General features: G+C 51.6%; 2 long non-coding RNA genes across 6 annotated transcripts; both read right to left on the reverse strand.

Moving 5' to 3' along the window:
• Positions 1 to 3,127: 3,127 nt before the first annotated feature.
• Positions 3,128 to 6,607, reverse strand: LOC115515732. The gene is made up of 2 exons (XR_003969384.1): positions 4,463 to 6,607; positions 3,128 to 4,283 (listed from the first exon to the last, which is right to left on the reverse strand). It is a non-coding gene; the product is annotated as an uncharacterized LOC115515732 (long non-coding RNA).
• Positions 6,608 to 6,676: 69 nt separating this feature from the next.
• On the reverse strand, positions 6,677 to 26,468 carry LOC115515731. 5 transcript variants are annotated; one of them, XR_004343763.1, is made up of 8 exons: positions 26,409 to 26,468; positions 19,113 to 19,180; positions 17,778 to 18,398; positions 16,806 to 17,313; positions 15,651 to 15,796; positions 13,840 to 14,001; positions 7,036 to 13,219; positions 6,677 to 6,716 (listed from the first exon to the last, which is right to left on the reverse strand). It is a non-coding gene; the product is annotated as an uncharacterized LOC115515731 (long non-coding RNA). The 5 variants fall into 5 exon arrangements; XR_004343761.1 differs by having other exon boundaries at positions 6,693 to 11,165; positions 13,049 to 13,219; XR_003969379.1 differs by having other exon boundaries at positions 6,693 to 8,519; positions 11,110 to 13,219.

Here is a 26,468-nt window from a genome sequence, read left to right on the forward strand (position 1 = left end):
AGTTGACAGCTCCCACGTTGGGAAACTTGCTTCCTGCTCCTCTGCCTGTTCCTAGTCTGGGTCCACACAGGAAGGGGGAAAGAGTTCAGGTCTCCAGTCCAGGGAAACTTCTAGTAGCAGGCCTGATGATCAACTTTGGTGGGAAACCTGTTTTACCCGCCTCTGTTTCCCATCCAGCAAAACTTCCCAAATTCATGCTTGTTCGCAGGAAGCCCGGTCAGCAGGAGGCACCCCAGCTCTTGGGTGAGAGGTGAGGGTCTGCCTTTTGAGGAATTTCCAACAGGTCCTTGGGTTAATGAAGACCGGACTCCCAGACAGCGGTGTTTGCTCTTTTAGACAAGGATCTCATCCTGGGCTCTTCTTGTCCATGAGGGAACGGAGTATTTGATCAGATTCTCATGAGAAAGAGTCCCTTGAGGATAGGGACATTAGCTCACACGCACAATTTTCAGTTTTGCTCCCCCCATGGGAAAAGCCTCATCAACTGCTTGAATCCACTCTTCAAGGCCCAGGCAAGCCCGCAGTCTTCTCCTCCCTTGAACTTCTAAAGACAAACCGCCTTCAGGAGCATGCCTCAAAATACTAACCCTGTAGGCTAATAGGAGGGTTCTGCATGCTGAGAAGCTTGGAGAACATCGTGTGAACAGAGTTACACCGACTTATTTATGCAGGACCTCTTGGAGCTCTCCACATGTCAACGTGCATTATGAATCTTCAAGGAAAGTGTGGCAGGACCCAACTGTTTCCTACCCCTCCCCAATGTTAGAATCGTATATCCCTGCCCTTTGCTGTGTCATTTTGCAGTTCTTCCCACTAAACCAGGCTGTGTACAGTTCTAGGGTCCTCACTGGTGTTCAGTTTGGCCACGTGACTTCTTTGACCAATGGAAAATGAGCAGAAGTGGGGTGTCTCAGAGCTGAACCGGTAACAGACATGGCAAGTGTCTGCTCATTTTCTCTCCCATTTTTGTCATTGCCACGAAAAGAGCACAGCCCTTCTCCCAGAACACAGCTGGTGAAGAGCCTGAACACCAACCTATCATCTGAGACCGAGCGGCTCCCCCCAACCCCTTCCCGCCAAAGAATGACAAAGTAGCATCGAGCTGGTTTGTTACTTAGCGGTAACTGACTGTATTAGTTTCTCACTGAGGCCGTAACAAACTACCACAAACTGAGTGGCTTAGAGCGGCGTGCATTCATTCCCTTACAGTTCCAAAATCTGGTCTCACTGGGGTGAAGTCAAGGTATTGACAGGGCCGGTTCCTTCTGGAAACTCCAGGGGAGAACCTGTTGCCTTGTCTTCTGCAGCTTCCAGTGGCCACCTGTATTCATTGGTTCAGGGCTCCTCTCTCTGTCTTCAAAGTGCCTCACTCCAATCATGATATCTCTTACTCCTCACTTTGACCTTCCTGCCTCCTTCTCATAGGGACCCTAGCGATGACATTGGGCCCATGTGAATTATCCAGAATAATCTTCCCACCTCAATATGCTTAATTCAATCACATCTGCAAAGTCCTTGTTGCCATATAAGGCAGCATTTATAGGTTCTGGAGATTAAGATGGAAATGTATTTGGGGTCCATGATACAACTTGCTACACTGGCTGATACAAAAAAGGATAAACATATGTAGGGGTTCTTGGGGCACCTGGGTGACTCAATCGGTGAAGCGTCCGACTTCAACTCAGGTCATGATCTCATGGCTCGTGAGTTTGAGCCCCGCATCTGGCTCTGTGCCGACAGCTCAGAGGCTGGAACCTGCTTCGGATTCTGTGTCTCCCTCTCTCTCTGTCCCTCCTCCACTCACGTGTGTGCATTCTCTCTCTCTCTCTCTCTCTCTCTCAAAAGTAAATAAACATTAAAAAAAATAAAAATACAGATATATAGGGGTTCCCTACGTTTTTTGGAATTTTTTTCTCACAGGGCAACTCAGAATATCTCCTTCCTTCTGAGGATACCCCTTTTGGAAACCGGGCCCTACCTCTATTATTGGGTATTTCTACTGCTAATTTGCAATTAAACTGAAACCCCACTGGCCACTGTAGCATTACAAATTCCTGCGGACTCATTTCGGCCACTTCCCCTTGCCAAGAGGGTCTCCTGCTTTCCTAAACTGTAAAAGAGGGATAACATCTGTCAGGCTTGAACCGATCGAATTCCGCAAGATGCTTCTGAGCATGTCGAGGCGGTGACCAGCCGTAATTTCTCAATAGACAGGCCTTGCCTTCCTTCCCTGCCTGCCTTTGCCAGAATGGAGAGCTGGCTGCCATCGTCAGTGGTAAATGCGCTTTGGCTGATAGAGGCAAGGTCTCCCTGATAACCGTGTCCCTGTCATCCATCCTCTGCCCTTCCTCCTACGGTGTTAGGCATGTGGCCTGCACGGGCCTGTATCTATTTGCCCTGCTGTCCCCTAATATATGGAAGTCCCTGGGGGAGGTGGGCAGAAACTGTGTGCATGAATAGATGAGCCTTATCAGCACTCAATAGCTGTGTGGCATTTGGAACGTTTCTTGTTTTCTTGAGGCTTAAGTTTCCCCACAGGCTACCATGAGACCAGATCCGGGGCCCTGTGGCCTCTCCCTGCTGGATTCAAAGCCCTTGAGTCTGTGGCTCTCCCTCTTCCCACCATTTTGGTCAGCGCAGCCATTAGACCCCGTTGGTACTGAATACCAACGGGGGTGCCCCTCTTTGTGCAAGCCTTTCTTATTTTGCATTTTACTGGGTTCTGTAAACCAAAATACCCTTCAAAAACCAAAAGAAAAAATGGCAAGTTACCCAGGCCCCAGAACAGACCATTGGGACATGTTCAGGATCATTGGGCCTTCCCGGAAACCTCAAATCCCCCATGAAAAAACCAGTGCTACAGGAATAAATGCCACTAGTGAGTTCTGTACTCCAGACGGACTTGCAGGGCACCCCCCCCCCCCCCCCCCCCCACCACCACCGAAAGCTTGGATCCTGAAACCCACAAAACTCTTTGGTAGTCACGGAGATTCCCATGGTTAAAAGAAAGATCTATTTTGTGTGAGAAGGGTGACCCAAAAAAGGGTTAAGCCCTAAAAGGTTCATTTCCTCTGCACTGCCTGCTCTAGAATCTGGGATAATTCCTGCCATTAATATTTTAAGCAACTAATTTGACATTTTTCCATTTAATTAACTTGCATACATATGAGAACAGGGTTTTGAGAGTACCATGACATTTAAACAAAGTCATTTAAGTGTTCCCATTTCTGGCGGAGTGCTGCTTTCTTCTTTGCCTTTTTTTTTTTTTTTTTTTTTCTTTTTTGCTCCATTTCTGCTTTGCATTCCTGATCCTGACGCTGGGCTTATTAGCTCAGAGAAGTGACCAAATTTCCCAAAGCAAATGTCCCACAGCCTCAACCTGGGTGACGTGGGTGGGCCTAGAGCTCGGGGCTGCGGCTCTTTTCAACTGGATCCTGCTCTTTTCCAGGCCTTTCTACAAATGGCGTTTCAATCAGAGCAGGCGCGTCACAGGCTAATGTTTTCCTGTTGCCACACCAACCCCGGGTGGGGGTTGGGGGAGGAGCGGCGGGAACGCAGACCATTTATCAAATGTAACCATCTCCACAGAAGAGCTGGGGCTTCAGGAGGGAAACAATAGCTCCGTGACGATTTTCTCTTCCAAATGACAAATAATTGCTGTCATATCATCAAATGATTAAGAAATAAAGGAAAACAGACAAATGGAGTGTATCCATTGAGGGATGGTGGGGGGGGGTCTGGGGAGAGGCTCGCTCAGTGTTCCGTAATTGAAAAATTGCACCCTAATTAGCTCCCACCCCAGAGAATTCATGAGTTCTATGTGCCATCCAATCCGCAGCCCGCCAAGTCACAGAACTTGCAGCCATTAAAGTTTACTGCTGGTTTCAGAAGGGGCCGTGCAGTCTCCACATGCATCCAGAGAGCGAGGCCCTTCAGCTCGCCCAGCCCTCAAGAAGGATTCATTACTTCATACTTTCATCTGCCATAATTAATCACAGATTTTCTCTGCCTATCAACAGCTCCGGCTGCTCTCCCCAGATGAACCTGGGCACTCATGCCTCCAGCTTATCGGTGGTGGCCAGGCCAGCCTGGCTCACACAAGGTCACGGGAGCTGTGTTCCCAGGATACAAAATGGCGCCCCCTCATCCCAGGCGCCATGGGAGAGAGAGGGTCCTGCGTTTAAAATGAAATCCCGTTGCAAACCGAGCTCATGGGACTCTGGAGAAATCCAGTCTTCATTTCCACCCACGTTCCAGATATTCTGTGGGGATTTCTAATGAGGCTGTCAGGAAGAATAGCACTGTAACAGAGGCGTGTCCCCATTCTCTTCCATTCCCTCCCCCTGGACCTGGGTGTAAATCCCAGCTGCATGACCTCATTAGCTGCATGACCTTGGGAAAGTGACTCAGTCTGTCTGAGCATGAGTTTTTTCTTTTGTAAAACGGAGACCATAGGACCTACCTTTCAGAGATAGGATGGTGGCTGGAGAATGCCATTGTGAAGGACCTGGGTTATGGTTGCTGCCAATGCCTCTTGATGTCTTTACGTAAAGTGGGGATAATGATCTTACCTCCCCACTAGGATTTTAATGAGAATTGAGTACAGAATGCATTATATGTGTGTAAAGTGCCTTGCACAAAGTTGGTGCCCCGGAAATATTCGAAATGAACTGAGCTGAATCACACATAATTGGTTCATTCATTCATTCATTCAATCCATCAGCTAATAGTTGTTAACTGCCTACTTTTTGTCGGACACTTTGTTTGGCACGGGATATATGCTGGGGGGTGAGACAGACTTGATTCATGCCCTTGGAGGCTCATATTCTAGTGGGGAGCACAATGAAAACCAAAGTTAAGAAAAACAACACACAAGTTGTAAAAAGTTCTATAAAAAAAAATAATAAGACAAGAACACAGATGAAGGCTAAGAGCTGGTGGTGAGTTTTAGACCTAGCAGCTAAAGACGCAAGCATGTGAAGAATGGTCAGGAAAAGCATTGCAAGCAGAGGACACAGCCTCGGAGAAGCACAAAGTACCTTAACATATTCCAGGAACAGAGAACAGGCGATGAGTCGGGCCATTAGAGCACCCAAGCCCAAATCTCAGTGATTTCAGACAATATTAGTGTATCCCTTTTTCTCCTCAGAACCAGTCGGGTGTTTGGTTGGAGGTCTTTTGCTCGGTTGCTCAAAACCCAAGCTCCCTGCCATCCTCCGAGCTCTCCTTGGAGTGGCCCATTATAGCCTCTGCATGCAGTCAATGGCAAAAAGAAAAAGCTTTGGGGGCCAAGACCAGAGGTGATGCATCTCACTTGCACTCATATTCCATTGACAAGAACTCCAAGATACGGCCCCGCCTTACCGTGAGGAGGGGGGGACGGTGTCTGGCCATGTGCACAGGAAGGCAATAAACAGCTTGGGAAGACACATAGCGATGTTTCTGCCTCGCAAGGCGAGTAAGGGTAGGTAGCCTGGAGTGAGATGAGACGTGGAAGCCAGTTTGTACAGGGCCATGTAAACAAGGAGAAGTGTGGGGTTCAGGCAAAGAGAATGAGAAGCCATTCCAGGGTATTCCTTACACGCCAGTTTAGATCTAATCCAGTGAGAATGGGAAGCCAGTCAAAACTAATGACATGACCTAAGTTATGTCATAAGAGGACCCCTCTGGCTGCTATGAGGAGAACACATCTGCAGAGGGCATTAACGGTCCCTCGAAGGTACCTTGGGTTAGGTGATGGGGAAGGGGATGAAGAGAATGTAACAGATTTCAGAGACCTCAGTCCCTGGAAACTGGCTCCAGTCTCACTGGCTAGCCAGCACGCAGGCACATGCTGACCTGGGGCTGTCATGTGCGGCCCCTGTTTCCTGAGAGAAAACAGGAAAGCACTGGGCCATGCAGCTGGCCGTGTGGAAAGGAGGAATTCCAGAAGTTTCCACCTGGACCGAAAGCCGGGAGTCTGTCTCCTCGCGGGCCCTCTGGCCCATCGCGGCAGCAGACCCTCCAGGTCCTGCTTCCACGGCGGGTTGAGAGAGGTTAACAGTCAACCAGCCCAGTTCCCGCCGGTCTCAGTGCTGGGGGGGAACTGGGATGAAGCGGGCAGTTCTCGCAGAGACCACTCATAGGGCACAGGCTTCGAGTGGGTCCGCTGAATCCTCTCAACTGGGCTGGGAGGATGGAAGGCCTACCGTGGACGCTCCATTTTACAGACAAAGGAACGCACTCACCTTGCTCTTGTGACTTGCTCCTATTCGTAAAAGCACCGGTTGGGAGACAGGTCTTCTGCTTGCGCCGGAGTGCGTGACCGGTGGGCTCTGCCTACACTCGCACAGAGACCGACAGGAGCGTGAGGATCTGCCCGGGGCTCTTTACGGTCCGTGTTTCCTGCCAACGTGGCAGTGGCCTCCTCCGACCGGATGCTGCCCAGTCCCGTGGTCTTCCAGTGTCCCGTTCCGCGATGCCTTCGGACAGGTCACTGCCTTATGAAGCCAGCTGATCTTCACAATCGCCCGGCAGCCTTTAAATACACGACATCCTGGGGCGCCTGGGTGGCTCAGTCGGTTAAGCGGCCGACTTCGGCTCAGGTCATGATCTCGAGGTCCGTGAGTTCGAGCCCCGCGTCGGGCTCTGTGCTGACAACTCGGAGCCTGGAGCCTGTTTCAGATTCTGTGTCTCCCTCTCTCTCTGACCCTCCCCCATTCATGCTCTGTCTCTCCCTGTCTCAAAAATAAATAAAACGTTAAAAAAAATTAAAAAAAAAAATACACAACATCCTGAGCTACCCCATACGTATTACGGCAGACTCTAGGGACGAGGGGAGCCAGTCTGCTGTATTTTGAAATCTTCCCGGGCACACGGCGACATGGTGCTCGGATAAAGCCTAGCGGTGGGTTCGGTGAGGCTCAGGGAGAAACCGTGATTACAGAGTGAATTCTTGACAGCCAGGAGTAGATAAAGGGTCTCTGGCCCTTCTAGTCTCTTTTCCACAGCACCGTCCTCACCCTCCGAAGGGGTCGTGGAGGCATCCATCCTTACCAATGACCTGGAAACGTCAGAGCAGGCCAGGAGCTCCGAGGTTATCTTTCCAACCCAGGGGTTCCCGCATTTCTGTCAGACCAACCGCGTCAGAGTCGGAGGAGGTGCTCATGATCGCCCAGCTTCCTGGCCTCGATCCGTACCTCCTGTCTCAGCGACCTTGGGGTTGATATTTTCTAAAACACCTCTGGTGATTCCGCTATCAGCCATGTTTGGAAACCACTGATCCAGCCTTCCCCATGTTGTAAGTCAATAAAACTGAGGCCCAGAGAGAAGTAATTTGCCTAAGATTACCCGGCCTATGAGCCAAGTTTCCTGGCTCTAGTCCTCACCCGTCAGAAAGCCCCTCCACACGTGGGGGCAGGGGGAGGGGGTGCTCAGCCAGCAGCAGCGGGATGGGCCATCATGTTGAAAGAGCTGCTCAAGAGAGATATCTAATTAGCTGACTGTAGCAGTTTTCCTTCCCCTGGTTATTGATGCTTCTTCTCCCTTCTCTCCCTGGTACTTCCCCTGCTCATCCTAATGTGATCAATTACTCACAGGAATAAATTACGCACACAGCCTACAGTCTATTAGGTAATCGGTGATGCACCGGCTAGGGGAGCCAACAGGCAAGACAGGCTGTCTGGAGTGTAGGCCAGCAGAAGGGACAGTGTGGGCCCAGTGCATGGAGGAGTCTCCAAACAGAAAAGCCCAGCCCTCCAACAATCATCGAACAGTCTGGCCGCCCCCCCCCCCCCGCCCCCCGCCCCAGACGGGCTCGCAGGCCAAACTTGAAAACAACTTTTGAAACAGCTGGCCTGCCGCTCTGTCGGGGCTGCAGTTTCGCGGGCCGACCACCACCTTCCCCATCTCCCACAGCCCCAATCCCTGAGGAGGCCTAGCTCCGATCCAGCTGGAACTAGAGCCTGCCTCTCAGATCTTGGGGTTCATTCAAATCGCCATGGATCCTATTAACACGGAGGAGATCCGGGTCGGGGGGGGGGGGGGAGCCTACGACCGCCTTTCCAACACCAGTGCCGCTGGTCTGGAAAACGACGCCCTAGCGATCGGTGTGGGCAGCACTGAGAGGTCAGCTGGCTTGTTCATAGGCAGAGGTTCTTTTCCCGGCCACCCCCTTTGTATGTGCTGTGCCGCCTGCCCGCAACACCCTCCCCACTGGTATCTGCTTCGAAAACTGTTCGCCAGTCGCATATTCTGGCTCGGACGCACCTGCTCTCTGAAAGTCTTCACTGACTCCCCCTGGAGTCTCAACTTAGAGCAAATGATACTTTCACTGTGTCCCGCTCACACTCCGTTATAGCAACGCTTACCTAAATTAGTTTGCCACTCGATGTGTCACTCGATGGCCTGGGAACTCTGTAAAAACTGTCCCAACTCTTCCGTTTCTCCATGTCCGAGCCTCACAGAGGGCTCTGCTAACCACTGGGCACGGTTACAGGGCCTGGGAACTTTTCAGAGATCCCTAAAAACTGTCTGTAGACCTGAAAACAAAATTATTGGATCCCAAACACGAAGGAAAAGCTTTGCAATGGAAATGAATAAAATTGTACAGAAACGTCCACAAAACAGAATATTACATCAACCGCATTCATGGTTTCATTTAGCATTCCTAAAAATTCGTAAACATTTCACTATCTTTGAGGACGACGTGCAGGTTAGATGTTTCTCACTTTGCAAGACCTCTCGAGCACCCCCATAACTGCTGCAAAATCAAAGCCGGCCGTAGATGGAACGAATTACTTGTAGCCAAATAATTTCAAAAGTGACGTTATAAAATATAATCCTTATTTTTCTTCACAGGAAAAATATACCTCATATGGAATATGGGTGAATTGCAATACATTTGATCCGTGTGAGTCGGCACTTCCAGAGCAAGCGCGTCTAGGTCTTAGAAAGTCTGAACACAATCTTGATGTCTGGCCTAGGGGAAGCACGCAGTACATTTCTCCCAAAGGAAGGGGATGAATGAATGGCAACCCAAAGTGATTCTGAAAAGTGCGTAGGTGGGAGGAGAGGAAGGAAAACAGGCGAGAGAAATATATAAAGCGTAAGCCAAAGTTTTAAGACAACAACAAAGGAAGTCCTTGTTAGGGAGAAACCCTAGGCCCAACTGGAAGACAGAAGCAGGCGATATCGCCCCCTACCGGCTGGAGGAGTCCCGGATTGTCCACACATTCTGGCTTCGTTTATTGATCTGTCATTGTTGCTTCTCCCACGCCAAGAACATCAAAGCCCTTTGGAACTCTCTCAAAGAAAGAAGTCAGTGGTCCCCGAGGATCAGCCTCTGCCTCGCTCCGGGAAGGAGGCTCGAGGGGAGCTGTATCACTGGCTTTGTGTCAGATATCCTGAAATGGATCCAAACCCATCTTGAACCTATTTCTACCTTCCTCCTGAACCACCTCTTGGTTAACATGTTCCATATGTTCCTTTCCCTGGTGGAAAACAGGCTTTGCTTTTATTTCAAAGGGCATCACTGGAAAGTCTGGGGGGCAGGGGCTTTGTTCTAAGACAAGCAGTCTTTGGGGAGCTCTTTTAAAGAAGCAGAGATAAACAGAAAGATTTATATACAAGATGTTCACCGCAGCATTATTTATAATAGCGAAAGAGTGGAAGCGGTCTAAATGCCCAACAACAAGGGGCTGGTTAATGAAATTATGATCTACCCACACAGTAGATATCACAGCCATTAAAAGCCAGGCTTTTGGAGATTATTTTTATAGAAATATCCAATATTTTGTGAGCCCTTCAGAGGTGCCAGGAGGCATTGTCTCTGCTTTACGTGTCTTACCACAGCCCTGTGAACAAAGCTCTGCCTGCATTGTCTCCATGTGACACGCAAGGACACTGAGGCCCAGGCAAGCCAAGGTCACACAGCTAGGGCTACAGCTGTGCCACCCTAGAGCTGCACCGTGACGTGACGTGCTGCGTGCTGCTGCCTCCCTCTCACAGAGATTCGTGGAAATTCTGAGCCTGGGGAGTTGGAGGCGAAGTGGCGAATTCCTTCCCGGATCTGCGGCACGCTTTCAGGAAGGAGGGCGGGTCGGGCAGCACCCCAAGGAGCGGTGAGGTTGTGGCCAGGCAGCTCTCACAAGGAGGGTTCACAGAGGAGGAAAGAGCCCAAGCAAGTTGTGGGGAGAGTTTAGCAAGCACGGAGGACGTGGGGATGGTTAGCGCATCAGGTATGTTGTAACAGCACTGGAAACCAATAGAGAAACCACAAGGGACTGGGCTGAGCCCTGCAGCACGTGCCGAAGCAGGGACAGTGACCATCGAAACCGCTAGTGTTAGTGAGCCCATCCAGACACCCGTGCTGCGTGCTATTCCAGGTGTCTCATTAAATCCTGAGGACCACAACCTTTCTTCGGGCTATCATCATGCCCATTTCACAGGAGAGAAAACTGAGACCCGGCAAGATTTAAGTAATGTGCCTGGGGTTTCGACCGGTGAGCAATCGTGCCGGAGTTGAAGCGTGTGGTGCAGAGACCAGAGGCCACGTGCTTAACCACTGGGCAACCTCCTCCCTCCTGGAGTTGGGGGGACGGGGTGGGGGGCGTGCCAGGCACAGGGATGGGCGTTCACGTTTATCCCCCAGGAGCGCATGCTGTTTTGTGTTCCATCAGCTACAGCTGGCCTCCTTCGCTATGCAGGGAAACCATTCTATATGGAAACGATTACAGAGCCTCCTGAGTTTATGAGAACCCCCAGGAAGCCCAGCGTCTAGCAACACCAGAGGTGGGGGAGGGGAGAGATTCCTCCACATTTGGGGAAAACCACCCAATGGTCTCTGGTTCCTCCAGCTGGTGCCGTGTGAAGTCCACGGGGCATCTGAAACAAAGGAACCTCGCATGCCCACCCCAGAAGTCTTGGGCCCCTCCTCAGCCCCAAGATGCTGGCTCTGCCCCCGTTAGCCTCCAGCCCTAGGGGCCTCAGCCTCTTCCTCCAAGATCGGCCACCTCCTACCAGGTCGCCGGGCTCTGAACCGGCTCCCCAAGCCCGTAGCAAAAGGGCCCAGCCCTCCCGCACCCCTGCCCACCACCCCCAAGGCAAGCTCTTCTCGGACCCTTTACTTACCTGCTTTCACTGTCCACAGTAGCAAACATGGGGATTTTTCTGGTCTGTCTCCCTTCCTGAAAAGGTGAGTGGAGGTCTCTGTGGATTCTGACTACTTGTGCACCTGGAGGGCAGGCTCACCGGGTCTAATAGAACGGATAGCCCTTGGGGGCCAATCCAGCGCCGGCACCCCTCCCACCCACAAGCCCACCCCCCAACAGACCCAGAGGAGTAGGCTCCGGAGCCCTGCTGTCTGGGACACACCCCCTTTCTTGGCCCCAGGCCCCCTGACCCGAGGCACAGCCCCTCAGACTGCCCGGATCCCAGCGACCGGAGGGAGGTCCTCTCCTCCGCCACTACGGGGCATTTGGCGGTGAGGAGGAGAAGCCGGGCAGTGGGGCTCTCCTCTACCAGAGAGAGCTGGCCCTCTGATGGAGGGAAGAAGGAGGAAGGAGAGCCACGAGTGTGGGAAAAGAGCCTTAGGCAGGACTCTGCAGTTTTGGACTCTTAGTTCCTCAGAAGCGGGGCTGAAGCTTTCACCCCTGGGTTTTGTGAAACTTCGCCATCTCCCTTCCACAAGGTCATCATTTGGCTTGAGCAAAATGTCCCTTGCAGCCAAATGGGCCCCAGCTAAAGCAGCCTGAACTAGCCCATCGAGGCTGGAGGGGGCCATCCCCCCGGAGGGCTGTTCTGAAGGCCTGGGCCCTGCAGGAGAGTTCTCAGCTCGGGGCCCCATCCTCCCCGGACCAGGGGCACTGTGTGGGGAAGGTTGCCGCTGAGTCCGTGGAAGTTCAATGGCACTCTAGACTTGCTATACGATGGGCTCAACCCCAGACAAGTGCCTTCCACGTTGGCCTCTAGGACTTCTGCAGCCTGCCTCCCCTGGACCCACTCGCAGTTGCCATCCTGGTGGCAAAGCCTGATTAATCCTTAATCTCATGCTTCTGCATCTAAAGTAGCTCCCCGCTACATACAGGGTAAAGTTCAAGTTCCCCACCACGGCGTTCAAGTTCACTGTGTACCTCCTGCAGCCTTATCGCGCCCCATTTCAGATTCTGTGTCTTCGCTGGATAGAACTCCATGCCTTTGCTCATTCGGTTCCCTCTGCCTAGAACTCCCTTAGCTTGCGTCTCTGCTTTGCTAACTTCCACTCCAACTTCCCAGGCTGGGGAAAAGGGTTCCTCCTCTGGGCTCCCGTACCTCTTGGCCTCACTTAGCCTGTCAAAACTCAGACCAGACTACGCTGTCACTGGCTGCTTTCTTGTCTTTCCACCGCACTATGGACTCTCCAAGGGCCAAGATCACCACTGCTTCCCTCTTCCCCAGTGCTAGGTCCGCCGTAAATTGGCCTCTGTCCACTCGCCCACCCCACCTCGTGGTTACTCTCTCCAACCAAGCTACCGATTTCCAAGAGAACGTTCAGGCCACCCGTCCGGATCTGAGAGATGATGCAACGGAGGCTCAGAGAGCCTTGCCTTGTGCCCTTTGAACCCATCCGTTTCTCTGTGACAATCCCTGGCTCCCCAGCGGGGCTTTGCAACCTACCCGTTTGCTCAGCGTCTGTCCCCTAGGAGACGGTGATCACCACACTATTCAGCTTCTAGCCCAGAACCTGGCCTATTAATAGGTGCTTAATCGAAGCGTGTTCGAAGGAAGGGGCAGGGAAAGGCTTTCACGCTGAGAAAGCCCACCAGCCCCACGATGGGCGAACAAGGCTTAACCCCATTTGGTTTCTCTGCAGCTTCCAGCGAAGAGCTGGGGACACAGTCAAGCGTCAGCTAGTATTTTCAGACCAAATTCTACACACCATGACTTTCTTCGGTATTTGTGCTGCGATTTACAAGGCACTTTTGCAAACATTGACTTACTTAATTTTCATAATAATCATTAGAGGCCTTATAATTTTTTTTTTTTTTTTTTTTTTTAGATTTTATATGGAGGAGCCAATCCCAGGCCTTACCTGCCGGCAGCCTAGCCCACGGCACACACTCCTATCTGAAGTCAGAGTCCCGCTGCCTAGACAAATCCATATATGTTACAGGCATCCTTGTCCACACATGGTCCAAACACAGCATGGTTACATGATTGCTGATAGAAACAGGGAATCCTCAGCGAATGAATGGTCTTGCTCCTAAGATCAATGGCCCAAATCAGAGAGCCCAGACACCCCCTGCCTCGTAATTCTGTTCTGTGATTCCCTCCGTCCACCACCCCCCCCCCAGCCGTGAAACAGCAGTGCCCGAAGCAGCCAACCGCTCCCAACCAACCCTCTTTCTCTAGCTTCTCCTGGAGCTTGCTGACCTCAGAGTCGCCCTTCCCAGACGGCAAAGCTGTAACAAGGCAACGCTCAGAGGTGGCCACCCATCAGAAGCTTCCAGCCCCTCCCTCATCCCAGAGGCCAACCTTTGGTCAACAGTCTCTTCTTTCAAGAGAGAAACCACAGAGTGACCACCAGCAGAGAGAGAGGGACTGGTCAGTTGAGACCTGAGGTTGAAACCTGGCCTTGCCACCAAATCGCTGTTTTTGCTTGGGCAAGTGGCCCCCACCTCAGGTGGCTCCCTTCACAAGGACGGTGGTGGCTTCCCTGAGCCGTCCATTTCCTCTTTCCTGCCAGGCCTCTCGATAACCAGAAGCCACGGTTCTGGGGCAGGGAGAAAGCTTAGGGCACTAACAGTAAAGGTTCCTCCCTTTCTGCAAAAATAACAAACCAACAATAAAAATAGCAATAGGGCATATGTACTGTTTACTTACACAATTTCACACCATCTTCGCAGAAATGCTAAGAGGTGGATATTCCTTTTGCTCCCATTTTAAAGATGGAAAACAAATTCTCAAAAAAAAAAATACTCCATTTCGTCCTTGGACACGCAGCTAGAGACAGGTAGAAGCAAGATTCGAAACTGGGCGACTTATCTGCAGAACAAGAACATTTTAGAACATCATTCTTTTCTGCTGGTCTCACCAGCTCAGCTTGTCCTTCCCCATAGAACATTTATAAAATTCGACCACATACTTGGACACAGAGAAAAAAATCTTTTAATTTAAAACTGGAGAGTCTATAGGTAGCATTCTCTGACCGTAATCCAAAATTTTTAAATAAAAAAATAATGGGGCTGAAAATATTCTTAAGTGCTTGGGAATTAACAAACAGAGGTCTAGATAACCCATGGATCAAAAGAAATATTAAAACGAAACTCAAAAACCATCTAGAAACAGATGAAAAGAGGAACATTTGATTTCAAAACCTACGGGACCCCCAAAAAAGCTCAACTCAGGGGGAAATTATGGCCTGAAACGCCTTCCTTATTAAAGAAGAAAGACTAAAAATAAAGGAGCTGAATACGCATCATAAGGAATTAGAAAAATAAGCCAACAAAAAAGGAAAGCACAAAATGGGAATTGACCAATAGCTGAAATTAATAGCCCAGAAACTAAGGGGATAAAAAAATATATATATACACTAAACAAGTGCTTTGAAACCAGAGTTGGTGGGAGGGAGAGGCCAATGGTATCGTGGGGCAGGTGAGGGCCCCCTGATCCCTGAGGGTCTCCCTGGAGCCCCGCCGGCCAGTAACACAGGCTCCTGGAGCTCGGGGTCCCGCCCCCCAGCAGGTGGCTTGCTCCCACCGCACAGTCTGGCGATGTGACTGCCCACCCGAGACTCCTTGGCCTGGAGTCGCGAGCAGAAATAAAGCTCCTCCGTCTGGGCTTATTAGGCAAAGGAGGCAGTTTTGTGTTTTCAGCAATGAAAGCTGCTGCGGTTTTGTTTTCTCTCTGTTGCCAGGAGTCAAGAGGAAGTCTGTGGTTAGACATCTTCGGGTGGAGACGTACACAAACACAGAGGCTAGAGATGAGCTCCTCGAATTCAGCCCGCCCGGGCCCAGCCCCATGGAAGGAGGCTAAGGAAACAGAGCCTGGAGCAGGGGAAGGTGGGGGGAGAGACACCTGGAGATGCCCAGACCCGCAGCCGCACACAGCCTTACTCTATCCGCGGCCCACCTCCCTTTCCCATCCTGACAGCGGGATCCTGTAGACCCATTTTTTCTTCAGGGCATGAGGCAACCCAATTTGCCTTCACTCTGTCCAGAGACCGAGGTCAAATGATCCCTGTGAATTGAGCTCCCGTCTCAGTACTGGAGCCATGGCAGGCACTGCGGGCCGCCACCCGCTGTGGGTCCCAGCCTCTCCCTCGTTTCCATCAAAACCTTGGATTTGTTCCGGGTCACACCTCCACAAAGTGCTCACGCCTCCAGCCTCCCACGTATCTAGAACCCGGCCATTTGATTGCACTTCTGGCCAATGAGCTATTGCGTTCCTAAGAAGACTTTCCCATTCTTCATTCCGGTTCTTCCTCTGTCTCCCTTCTTTGTCCTGCCTGTAGGACACCCATCTTGTGTTTATAAGGTAGCAGCAAGAGGATAAAGGGAGAACAGGAAAACAGAAAGGCCAGGCCCTCCACGGCATAATCCCATCACCTGCCACCCTGCCCTGTGCTACTCTTGTGTCCAGGGAAAAATAACGCCGCATCTGTTAAAACCATCTGTAGCCGGTGCCCCTGTTACCTGCCGCTGAATGAATTCCTCCTTGAAATGACAACTTTGGTCTTTGTAGGGTTTTCGAAATGTTTTCAGCCTGTCTTCTTACTGGGTCCTCACGGAAATTCTTCAAGGTGGGTCAGTATCTTTCTTCCCGTTCTCAAATGAGGAAACTGGGGTGCCATGGATGTGAAATGGGTCAAACAAAGAGTTAGGGTCAGAACTCCAGCACTCTGTGCCTCAGTTCATTGCTTCCCCTCCCCCCCCCCCAAAAAAAATCCTTCTTCCTATAAGCAGTTCAGGGCTATCCTTATCCTCACTCTACCTTGCCCCACACAATCTTGCACACAGAAAGCAGAAATCCCTCAGGAACCAAGGAGCATGCGAATGGAGCTTGGTCCCACCTTCTAGTGCCAGGAGTAGACATGCTTTTTTATTTTAAAATCCATCACTTCCAATCAAAGGATCTGGGTTCAAGTCTTGGGATATCCCCCCTTAACTTGCTATGTGTTCCTGGGTGGGAACAATCTCTGAAAATCTCCCTGCCCATCCATACAGTGAGAATGGCAGCCGTTCTCCTCCAGAGGCTATGATAATAAATTCAGAGATATATGATAATGTATGATGTATGACAATAAGCTCTGAGATAGTAATCTCGAAGCACTCAGGATGTCACGGAGAACACTTTGCACATGATAAAGCACCGATGCCCTTATTACGGGGCTGTTATCATGATGACTTTGGTCTGTCTCAAGGCTGGGACTCCTCCCTCAGCTCAGCCCTCCTTGCGGTTGACATGTAAATTACAGATATGCTTCACATGCCTTCGTGACTACTCGTCACCATTTGTCGACCTCAGGGGAGCCGAGAACGTTGATCTCATGAGCATATACCTTTAAGCAAGGATAATGTTAGTGTTATGATACTTACTTGCTCGTTAAGCCAGGCTATTTGATCTCCTAAGGTCTTTACTTTCTTAGTGACCAAAGCTTATCCATTCATCCACTTTCCAAAAAAAGAAATAGACTCTGGGCTGGAGACTCTCAGGGTTGCACGGGACTTAAAAATCATCTGGTCCAGCCTGCCCTCCCACACCGAGCCCTCCCCTTTCTGGGATGGCGTCTCATCTTCATGCCCCCTCCCCCCAAATCCCCGACAGGCATCGAACCTCCACGTGCTCACCTCAGAGACAAGGGGTTTGCTGCCTCCTGGGGTGGTCCATTTCTCCTCTGAACATCGTCTGCTAGAATACTCTTCCTCTAACAGACACTCCTTGGCAGACACAAGGATGTGCTCTTGGCAAACTTCTAATACTGTGCACATTTGACTGTGTAGGATGGTGACTGGCAGAGTCAGTGGGGGATGAAGAAGCCCACGTGAGGTGTTACCAAACAGGAAGTGCCATCTGTGCTAGATGATGACAGTCAGGGAAAGCGTCAATCAGCTGCCCCGCGTGGCTCCAGAGACAGCTTCTTCCTTCCTCACATTAAAGAGCTCAAGAATAGCAATTACTCCGTTAATTCTGACGCTCTGACTATTCAGGGGGCCAGGCCAGGCCATGTGGCAGTGACAAGACTGAAATCTCAATCTTGAGATGGAAGTTTATTTCTTGCGCATATCAGGTGCCCTGTGAGTGGCGAGACCCTCCCCCTTTTGGCATGCCGTCTGGAACACGGGGCGTCCAAAGTCCCTGTGGCAAAACGAGGAGGCACATCAACCCGCGATGGCCTTGGTCTCAGCCCATCGGGCAGAACAAGCCGTGGGGCCCCAATCTAGCTGCAGAGGAGGCGGGGAAGTGTAGCCCAGCACATGGAATCTGTGGTGAGTGCTGTCTCTCCAGCCAGCCTTCCCCCAGGACATCTCAGGGTATGCCATTAAAGAAACGAGACTCAACCCTGTGGAGGAGAGGAGCCCATGGCCATGGAAATGAACCATGCAAGGTGATGGGGAACTTTTGGGGAAGGCCCTCTGTCTGCTGCTGTTCACTACAAGTAGCCATCACACGGCAATCTGAGGGAGGATCTGTACGCACGAGTGGCCAGGCTCTTCCACCCACAGCGACCATGTGCTGACAAACACCGAGGACAAACTTTGCATGCGGAGTGTTCCCGACGTCCCCGCCATCCCTCCCGCCGCCATATTTGCCCCACACACCCCACTCTCCAAAAATGCAGTCTTGGCCTGCTCTGTTTCTTCTCATTCAGCTCCCTCAGAGCTCCATTTTGGCCAGCGTAGTTCCTGGGAGGATAGGAAGGGACAGACAGTGCTGGAGAGACCCAGGTCGCGGGGGAGCATCCTGGCTTGCCAGATCAGTCTCTGAGTCCCCCCACCCTGTCGGAGGGAGGAATTTGGGTCAGCAGTGAAGTGGAAAGAAAACTCAAGAAGAACATAGAGGGGGTAGGGAAGGAGGGACCAGAAGAAAAAAAAAAAAAAAAGACATAGGTGTTGAGTTCTTTGTGTATAATGGGGATGCAGAAAGTCGAGAGTCATGGCGTGTCAGGTCGATTATGGATGCCCGGAGGGTTTGGGGTGCCTTGGAAGAGTCAAAGTTTCTAAAGAAGACTTGAAGCCCAAGATAGCAAGAGAGAAAAGGAAACAGGGACCTCATTCTTTTTCATCTCTTTGAGAGGTGTGCCTGAAGATGGAAAGCTCTCTCCTTCGCTTGCTGGATTGGGCTTCTTTGAACGTGACTTCATGTAGAAACGAGGTCACAAGGAATCCCCACAGGTACTCAGGTTACGTGAATAAAACCCGAAGTTGAATGAGTAGCGTATTCTGGAGGCAGGCAAGGCAATCGGATAAGAGCAAGAAGGGGCTGTAATTGTTCAGAAATAGACTAATACGCTTTGGGGATGCCAGAGGACGAGGAGAGTGTCCAGCAGCAGCCAGGAGCCACCTCTCCACTCCCAGCCTCTGGGTCAGAGAGCCTGGTGAGCTCTCTGCCCCTTTCCCTGACTCAGGTTTCCAGACCTGAGCTCCATTTCCCGGAGGCAGACTGACTCGGGAGTATCTCCTCCCTCCCCCACTCGTTGTACCTCCACTTGGTGGATGCTACAGTGACATTAGCTTTGCTGGCTGCCACCTCCCCCCCGTTGACTCATACGAGACTTCCTGTCAACTAAAAACCCAGCCTCTTTCACTTATGCTGTTGACCTAGGTATCCCACATCCTGTGTGTGTCTGGTGGGTATTCTGAACCTCAAGCAAAGGTCTCTCTTGCCTTTCATCTTGCTATGCATGAATTTGAGCCCATTTCAGCCTGGCCAAGGCCTTTTCAGACCCTGCCTCTCGCCTTCCCTGAAATGTCCACCCTTCCCACTTTCCCACACGCCCCTCGGGGACAAGGCGGTTCAGCCCCATGGGGGAATCACCTGGCCTGTAAAAGGGGTAACACAACCTATCTTACAGGGACGCCATGAATAGTAAGTCCATTCTAGCCATTGGTAAGTGTTGAACAGGATGTGGCCCAAGACAGTGTCCCTTGGCATACCTCATCTGGGCTGCTCAGCTGGGCTCATGTAGTTAGATTCAGCCATTCCTCTTGCACATGTGGGTATACTGTGGGAAACAAGGCAAATTCTGCACGAATTTTCAAAATAAAACTTAAGATTTATGAGATGTTTCCTCCAACCTGAGTGAGGGTCCAAAGTCACTCTCTGCCCTTTGAAAGGCACCCCACCAGCCAGGCTATTTGGATGCACAGAGACAAAATGGCGCCTCTTGGCTCCCTCAGTACTGCAAGGAAGAAATCTGGCTCTCTAGGGCACCTGGGTGGCTCCGTCGGTTAAGCATCTGACTTCCGCTCAGGTCATGATCTCACGGTTCGTGAGTTCAAGCCCGGCGTGGGGCTCTGTGCTGGCAGCCTGGGGCCTGGAACCTGCTTCAGATTTTGTGTCTCCCTCTCTCCCTCTCTGCCCTTTCCCTGCTCGTGCTCTCTCTGTCTCTCAAAAATAAGTAAATATTTTTTAAAAAAAGAAACGCAGCTCTCTACTTTCAAGAGCTGCCTCTTCCCCTGGGACCCACTCCTCCCCACACCGCTCTCTCCCCAGCTCCGGGAGCTCTCCGGATACTCAGAAGGAACAACCTCAGCAGCTGGTCCACTCCCTGCCACAAGCGACGGTCCAAATTGTGGCTACTCTGACCTTGATCTTCAACCTCACTCCTAGGCTAGCGATGCAGAAGAAAGCACGGGACTTGGAGAAAGACAAGCCCACGTTCAAATTCTGCTCTCTTTCACCAGCTGACAGACTCAGGAAAGTCACCCACCCCCCGCGATCAGATTGGCAGGACTGCAAATTGGGATAACAGGACCGTCCTCACTGGTGGTTGGGAAAGTTACGAGGAAGGACTGGCTCCCCATCTGTCTTCAACCGCCGTCCCCCACCACCTCCCTCTCTGCCTCAATTCTTCCCAAATGTGAGATTCTCTTTCCTTCTCATTTTTACATAAGGAAAAGAGCCGGCCATCAGGAGACCTCACCCGACTCACGACGTGACCTTCAAGTCACTTACGCGAACCGTGCCTCGGTTTCCTCACCTTTACATTGAGAGGCCTGAGTGAGAGATTGATAACGTCAGCTTCCGCTGGTTGCACGCCTGCTGTGGGGCAGTCATGCCATAAATGCCACCTGTTTACATTAATCCAGTGGCTCAAGGAGGCATTATTATGTGAGAAGGAGCAGGCATAGCACCCATGAGCACGGACTGTGGCTAAGGCTACTCCGCCCCATCCCCCTGCTCTCCCTTTGGCTGCTTCGTGGTCTAAGACAAGTAACTCAACCGCTCCGTGCCTCAGTTTCCCCTCTGCCAACAAGGGTGGTCGTGAAAATGAAATCGGATCCTGCACCCAGTGGCCTCACCCAAGGCCTGGCACACGGGAAGCCCAGCATGGCTAGTTTCCCAGAGGATGTGAGGTGTCAGAAACCTGTCTAAGGTACCCGGTGCAAGACCACGCAGCTCCAAGACCGTGCCCCGGTCCACTGCAGAACGCAGTCTGTGCGTGACCGTGACTGTGGAGCGTCCTCCAGGAGCGTCTCCGGTGTCGACTCTGGAGTTGGTAGGCTGGTAGCCTGGTGTCCAGGGAGAGGCATCAGCCTCTGGGGCACTAAGGCTTTCCCCCCACCCATGGCAGGCTACCAACACCCCAACAAGCATGCCCACGGAGAACACACACACACACACACACACACACACACACACACTGCAGGAGCCATATTCTCAGCTCCACCAGCTTCAAGGCTCCATCCCAGAACCCAAGACTGCTACAAACAGACCTTTGAATCAATCGTCCCATCCATATACTTGCCTGGGCCCCAGCCTCTGCTGGGTGCTGTGATGGACACATAGAAGAATACTCTTCAATGCCATGTTCATTGAGCACTTGCTATGTGCCAGGCACTGTGACTTTAGAGGCAAATAACTCAGGGTCACCAGACTTATGCATGAGACTAGCGCATGGCACAACACAGAATACAGACCAAAAGAGAAGTCCAAGAAACTCTTTACCAGTACAGGGGACATAAGCAGAGTCTTAGAATCCTAAAGTGTCGTCATCATGGGGACAGGGTGGAGAAAAGGTTTTCCAGGCAAGAGAAACAGCTTCGGTTCTGTGTGGAGGTAAGAGACACCCTGGCCTATCTGGGGGATGGGGAAGGCAGGGATGAGAGACAAGGCTCGGGACCTAAGCTAAAAGTTCTGGCCTTGTCTTACGTCAATGGACAGACACTGAAGGGTGCTAATAAGGAGCACCTGGAAAGAGAGTTTTGAATTACCTGCCTGGGAAGACTTCCTGGAAGAGGCGGCTTTTGAGCAGCCCCTTAAGCCACAGCCAGAACTTTGAGAGGTGGAGACAGAAAGGAAAGCCTCCCACGCGATCAGGCAGCGAGGGAGCCGGGACACGGAACAGGAAGCAAGGGGCCATCTGGAAAACAGCCAGGCCAGCAAGAGATAGCGGGGAGATGTTGCAAGAGACGACAGTGAGGCTGCATGGAGGGGCCACGGAAGGTCAGGGAAGGGAATAAGCACTTTGGGCTGGGAAAGGTCAGAGGAAGTCTTATGAAGAGAATGAATCAATCAATGAGCCAATCAATCCACGAGTAGGCCTTGATTTGAACCTCCGAGTTTAACAGGTTTGCGTGAGCCCGGGTGCCACACCCAGGCAGGCTGCCTCTGCCCGCCCCCACCCCGGCTGCCCTGCTTCCGCCCTTTTAACCACACCTTCATCAAACCTACCCCTTTTGGAACCCCACGAGTGACCTCAAAGTTAACCTTTTGAGCTCATCAAAATCCTAGAGTCCACACAACCTAAGCCCTTAGTTTTATATTTGAGAACATTGAAGCCCAGACATAGGACGTGACTTATCCACGGTCACATCGGGACACTTTGCAGTGTCACAGCCAGAACGAGCACTGGGATCCTCAAGTGCCCTCCTCCTAAACGTCAGCCATCAGGGGTCCACGAACGTCTCCACCCCGAAGACATGTCTTTCATCACAGAAACTTCTTTCTTAGAAGAAAGAAGAAATTGACTCCTTAGGACCCAAAGGAATGAATCTAGGATAGTCATGCTTTAAGCCACATGACCAGTTCGGAAGAAATACCTGGCTGTCGCAGCACCGAAGCTAGACCAGGTGGGTAACCAACCTCCTTCCCCAGATTGGAAGCTGGCCTGAGCCCTATGTGCAGAACAAGGAGGGGTGAAGCACAGAGAATTTCACCTGCTTTGTTTCAGTTTCCATAGAAACCTCACAGGGAAAGATGGGGAAACCCCATCTTCCAAACCACCGTTTCAGGAGGCCAAGAGGTGGCCCGAGGCATGAAGGTGACAGCATCGGGGTCTGCCCCCCCCCCCCGCCGGCCACTCCCCTCTGGCAAGAGGACACCATCCCTGCAGGCTCGCCCACTGTTTACTCTTCCTTCAGGGCCTGGGCACCCTCCCAGGGCACATCTGTTCTTTGCCAGGTCAGTAACAGCCCATCAGGAAGCCCCTGTTTAATAAACCATCCATGCTAAATTATCGAAGGGACAGGAAAGTGCCATGAAGATTCAGGTCAACAGGAGTAGGGAGGAAGGGGGCGATAAAAGAATATGAATTGAGTGCCCACGAGCTAGACGTTCTCTGGGGGTGTGGCTGTGCGGTTGTACAATGACGCCACACTAAGCCGAGTCCTCTCATTTTACAGAGGCTCAGAGGGGTTTATTGACTTCCAGGGACAAACAGCCATTGAGTGGAGTCCAGCTCAGGTCAGGCTGACTCTCGTTGGTGCCGTGCTGCCCCCAGAGCAGTCAGAATGGGGGAGGGAGGGCGGGCTGGAGGGGCTGGAGAGAAGGCAGCGGAAGCTAAAGCAGGGTCAACCAGAAGGAGGGAGGAGATGGGCAGGGGAGAAGCCAGAGGGCTGAGGCGGGGGGACTGGTGAGCCCGATTCTTAGGAGCACCTCGATGTCCCCCTCGAGCTTCTCTTTCCTCCTGACCATTTTTACCAACTTGACTAGAACACGGAGCTGATCCTTGGAGGCGGGGAAGCTGGTAGCAAAGGAGAAAAAGAACAACCTCCCTTCTCCCTGTGTCCCTTTCGGGGGGTTGGGCTTTAACATATAAATCTGGAGGGGTACAATTCAGTCCATAGCACCAACCAAGGAAGGAATTTAGTAACGACATCAGAAGAGGCCTTCGGCACTTAGCGTTCTTTCTTGCTCTGGACGTTGGGGTTGACACATCACCTCCTTTGTGGGATTTCCAGAATCACTGGGCTAGATCGCATCAAGGGGCCCCGGTTCTCCGCCCCTCCCTGTGCCCGCTGCCTTTGCCTGTGACTTTGTAAAAACCTCTCACAGCAAGGACATGGAGTCTGTCCCCCTCTTTGATTCAGGGTTAGGCCATGCCATGTTTTGGCTCATGGGATGTTGGCACATGTCAGGCAAGCAGAAGCTTAGGAGAGCACTTGAATGATTGGTTTCTTTGCTTCTGCACTCCCCCATCACCACATGACTATGCCTGAGCTAACCTGGTGGAGGACGAGAAATCTGTGGAGTAGAGCTGAGCTGCCTCAGTTGTCCCAGATGAGGCCAGGCAAGATCAACCAACGGCCCAACTCATTCCCACACCTTTCAGGAGCTCAGCTGAGGCTAGAAGGAGCTCCCAGCTGACTCCTTAAATTAAGGAGCTAAAAAACTGTTTATTGACTTAAGCCACTGAGTTTGGGATGGCTTGTTACACAGTATTGGCACTCGATAGCTGACACAAACACGAGATAGCGCGTAATCGGTGCCCGAAGGGTGGGTATTTCCTCCACCGTTCTACTCACCGCCCTCCCTTCAGACGCAAACATAATTCTCACAGGGATAGTTGGGACGCACCAATCGTGGTCCTGGTGGATGTTGAGCTGCGATCTCATTGTTACTCCCGCTTCAGATTGATTACAGACGCTGACTGCTCAATTTTGATTAAATACTAAATCATAAGCTGCTTACAAAATGCCTGCAAAACGCTGACATTTATGAAGTCCAATAAACTACTTGTAAGAACAGGAGTGCTAGATTGGGAGAAAAAAATAAAATCTTCACCCAAACAAACATCGGTTGACAGCAGGCAGATGGTCAGAATCCCTCACTTGTAAACTAGAAAAATTAAGATTTGGCAAGGGTTGTCTGAAAATAACTAGCAAACATCAAAGTTTCCCCTTTCTATGCTGGTGTTTTTCTGGGCCCAGCTTCAATATTTTCACAGGCTACTGCACGGAAAAGGTGTTGCAGGCCTCCGCGTTGCTGGCAAGGAAAGGCTAAGAAATACCAGCAACGATTTATAGGAAGCAAGGTTGCCAACATCCCAAAGAGTGCGCGTTTAACAGCCAGCAACTGCACATTCCCATAAATCCCCAAAACTCAGCATCAGGCCTTCCCTTAATCTGCTGCGGTGTGAGGGAAAGGGAAGGCAGAATTTTCTAACTCGATTTTCCACTCGGATCGGCTTTCACAGGGGTGACCGTGAGTTAATCTTACGAGGCCTTCAGCGATCTTAATAGAAATGGAATCCAGCCTTAAAACCACAGGGTAGGGCTCTCCTCACCTTTGTTAAGTCAAGGAATGCGGGCGCTAAGAGGGGCTTTGGCTCAGGCTCAAACAAGCCCCACAGGTCCGGGAGAAACACAGGCTTTGGCGGCCCTGGTTCTCATTTTTTCCTGGCCTCTCCGTGACCTCCGAAGGGCTCAGAGAGTGCGCCTGTGAGCTGATGAGGTGGGTTTGTGTACTTACGTGGCTGTCCGCAAGGGTCAACATACCTCCAGAGATGGCCCAGGAGCCACCCCTTGATAGATTGCCCCTGGTGCCTCAGACACACAGCTTGCACACAAGACCACAACCTCACGCATCACAGAATCGGGGCCCCTGCTGGGAGAGCAGTATTTCATCGTGGAAAGATTGCAGACATTAGGTCTGGGAACCAGATCCCCGACCATCTCTGGCTCCTTCTGGCTTCATGGGCAAGACCTTCAGTCATGCTGAGGTCTCCACCCTCCAACTAGGGGAAACCACAGGCACTCTGCAGGGTTATTGAAGGGCAATATGGACGCGACGTGAACGAGACAAACTCATACGCAGATCATTGCGATGTACGTTGAGTGCCATGACTAAGTTCTGCCCAGGGCATTGCAGGAGCATAGAGAACACCTGGTCCGTCAGAAAGTAACTCCTGAGCTGTCTTAAAGGTTGAATGAGAGGGAACCAGCGGAAAAGGAAAGGAAAGAACATTCCAGAAAAAGAAGACTAGGTGAGCGAATTATTGACTGTTTGAACCCTTTCAGTACCTCACGGCCTACTGAAGAACCCGTTCTAGTTAAGGAAATCCTTTCTTTTAGAGAGTCTCTCTCTCTGGCTTCCCCTGATTGGCCTTATTCCCTACAGGGCATTTATGGAAGGCAGCTCTTGTGTCTTTCCCTCCTTGGGTAACAGGGTCTAGCCCTATCAGGCATTGCTTGCGTCAGGAAGTAGAGTCTGCACCCTGTTTTCCTTGCTTGGGTCACGGCCCAACATTCCAGAAGAACAGGGGTCAGAGCCCCAAAGATGCTCAACGAACCCATCTGGAAAATAAGTGACCCTGGGATTGGAGCTGAACTTTAGGGTAGAGGGTCTGGCTCAGCTCTGCTTCCGAGGGCCCAACCCAACTGCAATCAGAAGCCCTGACCAGTGAACAGAGCCTATGGCTTCTTGAAGTCGATGGCCAAGAGGAAGAGGGGCAGTGAGGGCGGGTGGCTCACCCTGACCCCCAGGGTCCAGCGCCCCGCTGGGCTGTGAGGAGACCCCAGGCATCCTCCCCTCAGTGAGCAGCGGGTGGGCCAGCCATGTGTGGAGTCAACACACGACAAGCACTAGGAGGCCAGCCCGGCCCCGTAGAGGGCTCTCCGAGTGGTGTCCTTGCTACTTCTTCCCCTCAGAGACGGAGGGCGTGTGACAAGCGGGGCTCAAGACAATGCCCAGCCCTAACCCGTCTCCCTACCCGCCTGCCACAGACGGGACTCCACCGGGGGCTGTCCCTTTCGTGTAATACAAGAACAGGTCTCCCCAGCAGAGCCGACTCAGCGTCTCAGATTCCTCCTTCAGACGATGGAAATCGCTCGGTGTGCCCCCCTCCTATGACAACAGGATGAGCGGATCAATACAAAAGCACTCAGAATAGCACCCGGTGCATAGCGTTACGTATGTGTTAACATTCTTCTTCTTCTCCCGAGTACTCAAGAAGGGAACATAGCACGCAATATATATCAAACAAAATCGCAGCGGGTTTGCCCATTTACCTGGCACACGGAGAAGACGGCGAAGGATACGGCTCTGCAGAAAGACAAGGCCCGTCCTCA

This window comes from Lynx canadensis, chromosome B3 (assembly GCF_007474595.2).
Source record: "Lynx canadensis isolate LIC74 chromosome B3, mLynCan4.pri.v2, whole genome shotgun sequence".
Classification (NCBI taxonomy): Eukaryota; Metazoa; Chordata; class Mammalia; order Carnivora; family Felidae; genus Lynx; species Lynx canadensis.